Source organism: Gossypium hirsutum, chromosome D08 (assembly GCF_007990345.1).
Source record: "Gossypium hirsutum isolate 1008001.06 chromosome D08, Gossypium_hirsutum_v2.1, whole genome shotgun sequence".
Taxonomy (NCBI): domain Eukaryota; kingdom Viridiplantae; phylum Streptophyta; class Magnoliopsida; order Malvales; family Malvaceae; genus Gossypium; species Gossypium hirsutum.
The window spans coordinates 46,008,411-46,020,652 of record NC_053444.1 but is presented as its reverse complement, the minus strand read 5'-3'; the positions used below and the strand labels follow the sequence as shown (position 1 = coordinate 46,020,652).

The 12,242-nt window shown below is 35.7% G+C and overlaps 1 pseudogene; it reads right to left on the bottom strand.

The window, feature by feature from the left end:
• Positions 1 to 991: 991 nt before the first annotated feature.
• On the bottom strand, positions 992 to 6,190 carry LOC107906923 (autophagy-related protein 18a-like; annotated as a pseudogene).
• Positions 6,191 to 12,242: the final 6,052 nt, after the last annotated feature.

Sequence of the window (12,242 nt, the reverse complement as noted above, 5' to 3'; positions counted from 1 at the left end):
AGAAGAAATATGGTATCCTTTAATTCAGACTTAACGGTCGGGTCGGGTATGGGGCATTCCAAGTTTGCATCTCAAAACATTCCTCTTTCATCAACAATGGACAAGGGATTCAAGCTTTGGAATCCATGCTGGACGAACACAACAAATAATTTCAGAGATTAAATAAATATTTTATAAGTTTTAATAGATGATTTAGTGCTAACAATGATTAGCATGCAAATAAACAATGGTTTTTTTATATAATTTTTCATATATTTTTAAATTTTATAATCTTTTTCTATTTTATTTTATTAATTTTTAATAACTTTTATATTTTAATAAATTGTTCATTTTTATTTTTTGTAATTTATATAATTTTAAAAAAATTATAAATTTTTTGGATTTTTTTAATAATTGTCTTTTATAATAATTTTTATAATATTCTGCACTTTTCTATAATTTATTTAATTTTTTATAATTTTAATGATTTTAAATATTAAATATCAATTTTCTCTGTGCAATCAATTAATCGTTAATTTTAATAGCAAAAGAATTTAATTAATTAAAATTTTAACATTTAAAAGCTAAATTGAAATTTTAAAGTAAAAAAAAAGGCTATAAACACAGCCTAAATAAAATTTATTACATTGTATGTGGTATACTATTAATGGCAAGTCCAATAAGCCTGTAAGGCCTACAGATTAGGCTAAGCCATACCTCGACTCAGGTTTAAACTTTAGAGGGCCAACAACTCAATGAACTAGTGACATAATCCTTTACGACCAATATATATATATTTAATTGAAGAAAAAGGAAATTTTTTCACACTTAACTAATTATTCAGCCTCAAAACTAAAACTAGCAATACCCTTGATCTAGGATTACAAAACAATTGGAATTAAATCATGAACAGTTGAGCAAGCAGTAAGAAACTTTACAAGCTATACTTATAGATTTACAAATTACATAATAAATTAGGTGAATTATGGGGAAAGAGTGAAATAGAAAGTCTTCAGAAAGCTGCATATGGTTTCACAAAGTTGTGATATTCTAGCTGAGTCATTTCCACACCATTCACTAGGTCAAACTGGCATTTGTAGAAGCTACAATCATAATCATTTTGCATATTTTAGAGCTTTTTTGTAATGGGTAAATGACACCGAAGATCACTAAACTATTACTAAATTTACGTTTTAATCACTCAACTTCAAAAAATTAATAAATGATCGCTGAACTATTCAAAAGTTTTCGACTAAGTCACTGTGCTATTAAAACTAATATTGTATGACCTTTTTTGTTCGCACCGCCTACACCAATCAAAAGCTCTCTTTAAACAAATTTGAATGCCACGAATCTACAAAACTAAAATCCAAACAACTTTCTTCTCCAATTTCTAATACTAACAATTAGATCAGCTCTACTTGTCGATGGGTACTAATCAATAATACCAATCGTCGAATCATCGCTAGCAGCTTGCTAGCCATTTAAAAAAACTTAACAATCCAATGACTTAAATAAAAACTTTTGAATAGTTCAAAGACCATTTGTAAGTTTTTAAAGTTGAGTGATTAAAATATAAACTAACTAATAGATTAGTGACCTTGGGTGTAGTTTACTTTTTTATTATCTCTGCTTCACCAAAAACCAAAAAAGAAAAGAAGTTGTAGCAAACAAGTGAAGAGCTAGTTTGTGAACGTCATTGAGAAATTTAGCAAAGCAAGCTTCAAATGCCTCAAGTCATGAAATTTATCAAAGCAAATCAAACTAGTTAGTTTATATGAAGGTCATTGAGAAATTTATCAAAGCATGCTTCAAAGATTTGATATCTCTATCAATTGAAGTTTCTTTTTCTTACCTTCCATCAATGCCAAGAATGACAACGGTATTCTTTTGGTGACCAAAAGCAACAATGTATTGAGAACCTTCAAGCAGATGGAACTAAGCCACTAACCACTCTGAACTAAAACACTTGGGTAACACTCCTGCAAGCAGAAATGTAGCTTAGATAGATGCTTACAATAGTTTATTCCCGAAAACCAAAAGGATTGCCTCAAATGTGCCATAGATATATATCAGAGACAATCTTGTTAGTTGTCACATTCAGCTTTAAGTGTTAGTTTCTTTGTTGGCTCAAGTGTCACGGGCAACAGTTCAAAGCCCGTGACCATCGCACCAAATGCATCCGATGGAGGTCTATTGTGTAGATGGGGATCATTTGGTCCACAAAAACTAACCCAATTAGGTAAGCTAGTGGAGAAGCCTGTTAGATTGAAGTCTAGTTGTCCCGATAACAGAGATATGGCAACTTAGGCTATTTTGGCAACTAATCTTAGAAGGTTGATGGAATCATATCTTGTAAAGATTAGATTAGATTTGATAAGGCATATCTTGTAAATCCCTAAAATCAAGGGATATAATTAATCTCGTCCGTCGATGTAAATGTATCTTGATCATCGGTTTTGGAAAAGCTCAACTATAAATAGATAGTCTTCCCTTCATTTGTACTCTCCATTCCTTGTTTCATTATTCTTTGTGAATAAGAGAATATTGAGAGCATTTACTCAAACACTTTGTGTATGCTATTTAAGTTGCTCTTTGTGTATGCTATTTATGTTGTTTCTCAGGCCATAAGTGATAAGAATCTCAGAGATAAAAAGAAAAAAGAAGTAAAGAGCAATTGTCATGATGTTTTTCTTCCATTTGCAGAGAACGTAGTTTAGAGATAAAAGAGAGTCATGGCCGTTTGCAACATCTAATAATAGGAGGGGACACTTTACCTTTGATAAAAGAAAGAGATGAATGGGGCGGCTCAGATGCACTTTGTGACCTAATGCTGCCCGAAGATCCACTATTGAACTTAAGACCAAACACATGGACAGTTCCTTTATCACTTGAAACTGCTAACCACTGGGCATTCAAAAAGAATGCCAAACTATAAATTTTAGTTATCTACTCCCCTCCTTACCTATTTACATACAACAAAAACTTCCATATTGTCAGAAAATTTATATCATTTTGTGTTTTCAATGCTACCGAGAAAAAGTGCAAACATCTCATACCCACTGCATACATATAAGAAAGATGGATCCTTAGAACCATAAAAAAAATGAAAATATGGTCACTTATTTAGCCATATGTGTTAGAATTTCCATTAAACCCGTCATAATTTAGACATAATTTGTATCATTCAAGCAACAAAGATGCGTAAACAGTATCAAATTACATACCTCTTGTAGCAAGCTACCATCAACACTATTATAAACACGGACAAGCGTCCCCTTTGTACTTGTGGTAGCAAGCAATTGCCCATCCTGCGAGAGTACGAAGCACGCAATTCTTGAATCATGGGCCATAATAAACTTACTCCTTTTTGAGGCGTAATGTTCAATCCTAACCAGCCCCTTTTGCAATCCAGGGCAAACCAAGTCCAACGACCTGACCCCTTGAGATACCACGCATAAACCCTTCAGGTTAGCGATGGTTTCGATCTGGTGAAGCAACTTCAAATCTGCAAAATTGTAGACAAAAATTTTATGTTCCAAAACGACAACGATTCGGTCCCTCCGAAGCCGAACTGATCTCATTTCGGAACAAAAGCAAAGCTCGCCTATACATTGGTTCTGGTTGTCGTCCCATTCCATTACCTTATTCGGTGGGTATTGGGGATTGGGTCTGTCATCGACGAGAGCCAAAATATAGCACCTCAAAAGCATATTGACAACCCTAATGCACTCGCTGCAGTGATCAAAATCTCGGCGAAAGCTCTCACGAAACGGATCGCAATTGTAGATCCAAAAGCCATGGTTGGTGCCAACGGTAAAGCAGCCGTGGTCCTGGTTGAATGAGAGGTATAGAAGTGAAGGCGGTGGTATGGCTGGAAGAACTGCCTCAGGTGAGGCGTCGAAATTAGAGTTAGTGGCCAGAGTGGGGATCAGATTTGGGTCGTAGGAAGGCTTATGTTGCATATGAAGGGGATGATCGTGGCCGTGATTGGGCTGGTCTGTAGGGGGAGGAAATTAGGTTTAAGGTTAGCTGAGAGAGTGGCCATGGAATGACCTAAACGTAATTATTAAATGAGCGAAGGGTCGATGATGAAAGGACAATCAGAGAAAAAGTAAAAGAAAATGAGAGTTGAGAGATTGGATTGTTTATCGGAACAGCAAATTACGAAATTGTCGTGTTCGGTGAAGCAGGAAGCAGAGTTGGGTGGGCCGGTCCAGTCATTAATTTAATTAAACGATGGATTCGTTAATTAGAGGACACAAATCAACTAAAGTAGCAGAGCTTCGCTTTGTCCCTACGCCAATTTCTTTTTTTTTTCTTTTTGGTAACAACCCCTATGCCAATTTCACTAACAGAGATTAAGAGAAGAAACATTTGGCTTAACAACGGATTTCAAATTTGACTAATTGAGTCCCATTTTTTTTAGGTAGGAAATATTTAAATTCTAAACTTGAATTATTTTTCAAAAGAAAGGAAATTATATTCCCAATAAAAGTTGCAAACAATTAACAAGTACATTTTAAGATACAAACGAGAATAGAAATACTATATCTTAATCCTCAAGCATAGACAACTATAGATGAGGACAAGGTAGACCATCTTTTGAGTAAATTAGAATGTCATCAATAAATACAATAACAAACCTGTCTAGGTAAAATTGAAATATTTTATTCATCAGGTTCATAAAAGCAACTAGGGCATTGGTCAACTTAAACGGCATCACTAGAAATCCGTGTGTCTATATCGAGTCTGAAAGGCAGTCTTCGGCATATCTGGCTCTTTAACTCTGAGTTGATAGTAGATTGATCGGAGAACAATATTTGAAAACACGGTAGCTCCCTTCAACTAATCAAATAAATCATTTATACGAGGTAACAAATACGTATTATTTATAGTGACTTTGTTCAGTTGTCTATAATTAATGCGCAATCTCATAGTTCCATCTTTCTTTTTTACAAATAGAACCGGAGCACACCAAGGCAACACGCTTGGTCGAATAAATCCACGGTCTAACAATTCTTGCAACTGCGCCTTTAATTCTTTCAGTGTCATTCTATATGGTGAAATAAATATCGGAGCAGTTCACGATGCTACTTCAATAACAAATTCAACTTCTCTCCCAAACGGTAAACTCGGGAATTATTCAGGAAACATATTAGTGAATTCGTTAACTATCAGTACTTGCTCTATCTTGGATCCCGACACTCTAGTATCTAAAATGTAAGCCAAATATGCTTCACAACCTTTTCTAATCAGTTGTCAAGAAAATATCGCTGATATGATATTGGTAGAACAATCAATCTGTCAGCCTCAACAATAATCAATTCACTGTTTTGATATTTCAGCATAACTTGTTTCTGTCTACAGTTGACTATAGAATTGTGTAGGGTTAACCAATCCATGTCGAGAATAATATCAAACTTCTCAAATGGTAATAACATTAGGTTGGCAGGAAATTTACAGCCTCAAATTCTTAATGGCCAGTCTTTATATATTCTATTAATAATGACATAATGACCTATCGAGTTTGACACTCTAACACCATAATCAGTCAACTTTACTAGCATATTTCTTTCTGTTACAAATTTGGTGCATATGTATGAATACGTTGATCCAGTATCAATCAAAGTATGTACAGTAACATCGGAAAGAAAAAAATGTACCAGAAATCACATCAGGAGTTGTAGCCTCCCTCTTTAGCTCGTATGGTATAAGCTCTCGCTGGCACACGAGCTTCAAATCTCATAGCCATATCCCTGGTTTCACCATAGCGAGCTCCAGTATTACTATCTGATCTCGGCTTTCTACCCCATTGTGGAGTTGCCACCTATTTTTTAACTTGTTCTGAACCCTTGTCGATTTTGTTCAAACAATCTTTTAGGAAATGATTAAAAGAATCACATTTGAAATAGGATCCTTTTCTCAACCTACATTCCTCTAAATGGTTTTTGCTGTAATGCTTAAAAACAAGTTTGTTCTTGTTCCAGATACTATCAGCACTAGCTAATGACTTATCCAGTAGAAGTGAAGGATTGACTTTGAAAATCTCTTGTCCGCTTAGACGAATGAGTTTGTAAAATCTAGCCACATTGTGTTTTTTGGTGTCTCGGCTTTTTAACTTGGCTTGTTTCTTTTCCTTTCGCATTTCTTCCATCTTCTGAGCCCACTCAGACAATACAACAAATTCTTTCAACTCTAATGCCCCCATAAGCATTCAGATATCTTCGTTTAAACCCCACTCGAATTAACTGCACATATCGGCCTTAATAGATACAAGTTTCCGAGCATATTTGTTGAGTCTGACAAATTTACGCTCGTATTTGGCAATAGTCATATCACCTTGTTTTAGTGTCATGAATTCCTTTTTTTTCTTTTCAAGACACAATCAACTAACATATTTCTTTGGCTTCATTCTAAAAGAAATCCCAACTTACCTGATATTTTGGAACAACAAATATCAATATTTTCCACCACTAATACACTTCGTCTTCCAGCAATGATACAACCATTTCAAACTATCTTCCAATGAGTATATCATTTCATCAAATTGTAACAGCCCACTCAACGTGGACCATATTGATATGTTGTTTGGTGTATAGTTGACTAAGCCCACAATAAGAGACGAGACCCGGAATAGCTGTGAAATCGGGATCAAGTCAAAGGGCCCCAAAGAAGAGTTATACCAAGTCCAACTTGGGAGTGCTCGCCAGAGCCTATGTAGTGAAGGCTAAAGAAGATGCAGAGTTACCAGAAGTTATTATGGTAATTTTTATTTACTAGAAAATATCATTCATACATTAATTGACCCTGGGTCAACTCATTCATACATCTACATAAAGGTCATAGAAGGTAAGAGTCTAGAAATCATTTCTTCTAAGACAATTCTGTTGGTGACGAACCCCCTTGATCAAAGTATGGTGGTTAGCAGAGTAATAAAAAATTGCCCGCTGAATTTTGGTGAACATATATTTTTGGCAGACTTATTGTTGCTAAGTTTTCATGAATTCATTGTTATTCTTAGGCTGGATTAGTTAACCAGACATAGCGTCATGGTAGATTGTCGACCTAGAGGCGTACGGTTATTCATTACAAAAGGGAGAGAAGTGTTACTACTTGGCGTATAGACCAGTGTGGTGGGTAGAATAATTTTGACAGTATCCACCAGAAAGCTTATAGTTAAAGAAGCACACGCCTACCTGACATATATTATGGATTCGAATGAGTTTAGGAAGGACATCAGCCAAGTTTCGCTTGTGAATGAGTTTCTTGATGTGTTTCCAAAAGAACTTCCAAGCATGTCACTAGACAGAGAGGTGGAGTTTTCGATTGAAGTAGCGCTTGGTACAGCACCCATATCTTGTGCCCTATATAGGATGGTGCCATTGGAGATAAATAAGCTAAACAAACAGGTACAAGATCTTCTAGACAAATTATTTATTCAACTAAGTGTTTCACCTTGGAACGCGCCATTCTTGTTCGTGAAAAAGAAGGATGGGACTCTCCACTTATGCACCGATTGCCGTCAACTAAACAAGGTAACTGTAAAGAATAAGTACTTGCTACCTTGGATAGAAGACTTGTTTGACCAGCTAAGTGGAGCTACAATTTTCTCTAAAATTGACTTACAATCTGGCTACTACCAAGTGAAGATTCAGGGTGATGATGTTCCAAAAATCGTGTTTCGCTCACGATATGGAAATTACGAGTTCCTAGTGATGCCATTTGGATTAACGAATGCACCCGCAGTATTTATGGATTTGATGAATAGAGCCTTCTAGTCCTATCTGGATTGTTTCGTAGCCATCTTTATTGATGATATTTTGGTCTACTCAAAAAGTATGCAGACTATGAAGAGCACCTGGAAATTGTGGTAAGAACCTTGCGAGAAAACAAGTTGTACACTAAATTCAGTAAGTTGTACACTATGATGAATAGAGTCTATTTTCTAGGTCATGTTATCTTTGCAGAAGGCATCAAGGTAGATCTTGATAAAATCAAAGTTGTGTTCGATTAGAATCCATCAAGAAATGTCACTGAGGTATGTAGCTTCCTGGGTCTGGCAGATTATTACAGCTGGTCCATAAAAGGATTTTCCATGTTAGTGACACCTCTCATGCAACTGTTAAGAAAGAAAGAAAAATTTGAGTGGAAAGAGGCATGTCGGAGGAGTTTTGACAAGCTGAAAGCATTTCTAACTTAGGCCACGATTTTAGCTCAACTGGAGTTTGGTGTAGAGTACAGTATGTTTATTGACACATCCTTAAATGGACTAGGATGCGTGCTCATGCAAAGAGAGAAGGTTGTGACCTATGCATCTCGCTAGATCAAGCTGTATGAGAAGAACTACCTAACACAGGACCTAGAATTAGTAGTTGTGGTGCTAGCACTAAAAACCTGAAGACACTATCTCTATAGGGAGAAGTGTTGTTTGTTCTTGAACCAAAAGAGGTTAAAATACTTGAGGAGACAGAAGGATTTGAATTTATGCCAACGAAGGTGTATGGAACTACTGAAGAACTATGACTTCACAATCGAGTACCATCTTGGAAAGCCTAACCTAGTGGTAGATACTTTAAGTAGGAAAATTATGGAAACTTTGGCATCTCTTCGAGCGAATGTTTGCATGAAAGATGATAGATCATTGCTTGCAGAATTGACTGCCCGACCTATTTTCTTTTATCAGATTTTGGGACAACATCAAAAGAATGTGACGTGTGATGAATATAATAGGCGGATGACGTCTAGCAAAGCAACAAACTTCACCCTGGGAAAGGATGGCAAACTTCAGTTTATGGGTAGAATGTATGTGCTAGTCGAAAGTGATTTGAGAAAAAAATTGTTAAAGAAGGCTCACTAAAGACCCTTCTCACTTCATCTAGGAAGCGTTAAGATGTATCGTGATTTAAGAAGTTTGTATTAGTTTCTTGGAATAAAGAAAGAGATATCAAAGTATGTCTCAAGTTGTCTGACATGCCAGCAAGTGACGACAAAACATCAAGTTCCCTCAGGGAAGCTGTATCCTCTAGAAATTCCCAAGTGGAAGTGGGACAAGATCACCATGGACTTCATTTCAGGTTTTCCTCTCATTCCTACAAAAAAGAACTCAATTTAGGTGATTGTAGATTAGGTTACTAAGTCAATCCAATTTTCCTACCAATACGCATAAACTATTTATTGGAAAAATTAGCAAAACTCTACATATTTGAAATTGTAAGCCTCCATGACATGCCAACACCCATAGTGTCAGATCAAGATCCACGGTTCACATCGAGGTTTTAAAAATTGCTACAAGAATTCTCAAGAACCAAGATACAGATTAGTATTGCCTTCCATCCTCAAACAGATCAGCAACCAAAAAGAATAATTAAAGTTATTGAAGACATGGTCAGAAGTTGTGTGATAGATTTTAGATTAAACTGGGAAAAAATATCTTCTTTTGAAAAAGTTTGCATATAATAATAGACATCATGCAAGCCTAGGAATGTCATCTTTCAGAGCGTAGTATGAAAGAAGGTGCAGATAACCCACTTGTTGGTTGGAACTCAGTGAAAGGAAGATAGTTGGTCTTGATTTGGTAAGAAAAATGGAAGAAAAAGTTTCAATCATACGAACTCATTTAAAGGCTGCTCAATATTGACAGAAGGCTTACATTGATAGAAAAAGGAAGGATATTTCATTTGAAGTAGGAGACAAGGTATTTTTAAAAGTTTTTCCTTGGAAGAAAGTTATAATATTTGGACTAAAAGGGAAGTTGAGCCCACGATTCATAAGATCATACGAAGTTCTGGAGTGAGTTGGTTTAGTGGTGTATAGATTGGTACTACCTCCAAAACTGTCAAAGATTCATAACATGTTTCACGTGTCCATGTTGAGGCAATATCGATCGAATCTAGACCATGTAGTGCAAGTAGAGACGCTAGAGGTGGAACCCAACTTATCTTATGAAGAGAAGTTTGTTCATACTTTGGCAAGATAACTGAAAGTAAAAAAATCCAACAGCTAAAATTATTATGAAGGAACCACAATGCAGAGGAAGCCACTTGGGAGAGGGAGAGTTTGATGAAAGAGCAATATCCCCAGCTATTCGCATGTAATAATTTTGAAGATGAAATTTTCTAAGTGAGAGAGAGTAGTAACAGCTTGCCCGATGTGGACCGTACCAATATGTTATTTGGTGTATAGTTGAATAAGCCAGTGTAGAAAAAGGGTAAGATTGCTGATCTATTCATTATAAGTTTAGGTGGCATATTGCAGGGATTCGACAGTACACCCATTTGTGGAATGCCTAGCTAAAATTTTCCATTTTGTGAACTCTAGAGTTTGATGGGCTCTTTGTGTGATAATCTGCCAACCCCAAATATTTGGGGCAAACTCGTTAGTTTGTGATTGATAGACTTGTTTTTCGTGTTTTAGCGTGAAAGTGATAACTCGATGAGTATCGCTAGAGTTTAGTTGATACCTAGTTGGAATTGAACTAGATTTCTATAGATGACAAATTAATGTGTTTAGGTAGCTGAGTGACTTGTTTAGTTGGCTTGTTTTAGAGTACAAGCAATATTGTACTACCCACTAAATTGATTAGTGGTAGTAGTTGAGTTAGGTAGATGTTAAGACAAGCCTATTCTTGGGTTTCAAGGGGTATAGTGAGATTTTCTAACCTTCCCACTAAGCCTTGTCTCCATTGTCTATGCTATATAAGGATGCCAATAGCCTTTATATTTCACTTTTTTTTCTTTGCATTCTTTTCTAAGTCTCTAGAATATTTTAAGATATCTTCGTTAGCTAGCCAAAACACCCTTGTTAAGTACCAGCTTGTTGGTAAGTTCTAGAAAGCCCTTAGGTTGTTGTCGAAGGGATTTATGTTTTTGATTTACACATGCATGATTAAATTAGATAAATGGTGTAGTGGTTATAATTGTTTCTTATTTAGCTCAAGAAGCTAGTGAAGGTCCAAGAAATCGAGGCAAAGGACCAATAGAGTAGATTTTGTTCTGAAGTTACTGGCAAGTTCCTTCTTACTTCCTTTCAGTTATGAAAATTTCATGATATGTAGGTTATGTGTGGTAAGTTGCTCTTACAGTAAATGAATCGATATGTTGTGTCTGGATGTATGTGTGAGTATGGTCAATGTAAAAATACCCTCCTCGTTGTACGAGCCCAGTACTAGAAATTTATGATATGTGAAAATTGTGGAAAGGAAATCTATATGTGATGCCTTTGGTAGGGCAACTATATTGCAAACTGGATTGGTAGATCACAACCCGGCCTTGCGGGAGAACACATGCTCTACTTAACAAGGATATGAAATAAAAATAAACATAACTAATATGTGATTCTGATTTATGATATTTGGGCTTGAGTTTGGCACAAGGATGGGTCGTTTATAACCATGCAGGTTTGTGGAAAATATGTATAATTCGGTGGAATGTGCCCACTTGAGTACTGTATGTATTGTGATAGATTGGCGTAGTGTTGTCGCCAAGGGACTGTGGATGTCAATTAGATTATTATGTCTGTATAATAGAGTCTTACAAAAAAGTTGTGGTTCTTTTCATACATGTATACTTGTTGATTTTCGGACTTCTTGTAAATCTAATTGTTTCTATTTTGGAACTCACTAAGTTCAAATGAACTTACTCAATTACTTTTTATTCTCAGGCATTTTGATAGTAGAAGAAAGATCTGTCGAAGGGGACTACATTAGAGTTGCGTTTGCAAGTGAGTTACTTGCTTATTTTTGTATCATGTATAGATATGTGGTCGATGGCTGATACAGATGTTTTGTATTTAACCATTGCAATTAACTACGTCATTTGTACTGTTCCATTTTAAAGCAAAATTGTCCCTTCTTTTGAAAGTGTACGCCGAACCCTCTTGATTCGTTGATCATGAATTTTATGATTTCGATATATATGCCATAATTAGGCAATAGTTGAATAATATAATTTCTTTTTATAACTCCTATTATTTTCTCTAAATATGTGTACCAAATGAAAGAAGAAAATTGAGTTTTACACTAAGTAAAATCTTCATAATGGTTTTTCTAACAATTTAAAGTTAAGCCGAAGGATTTGAATCTGTTGTAATGCCCTAGTCCGTCGGACGGTCTATCTGACTAAATAATACACACCATGTCTTCCTGGCGAGCTAACAAGTGTTACACAAACACTCTCAAAGTATTTTTCAGACCTCATCCTTTGTAACTCTAAACTCTTCAACCCCAAACTAATAAATTTTATCAATCGGGGGTCGGTGAGAAT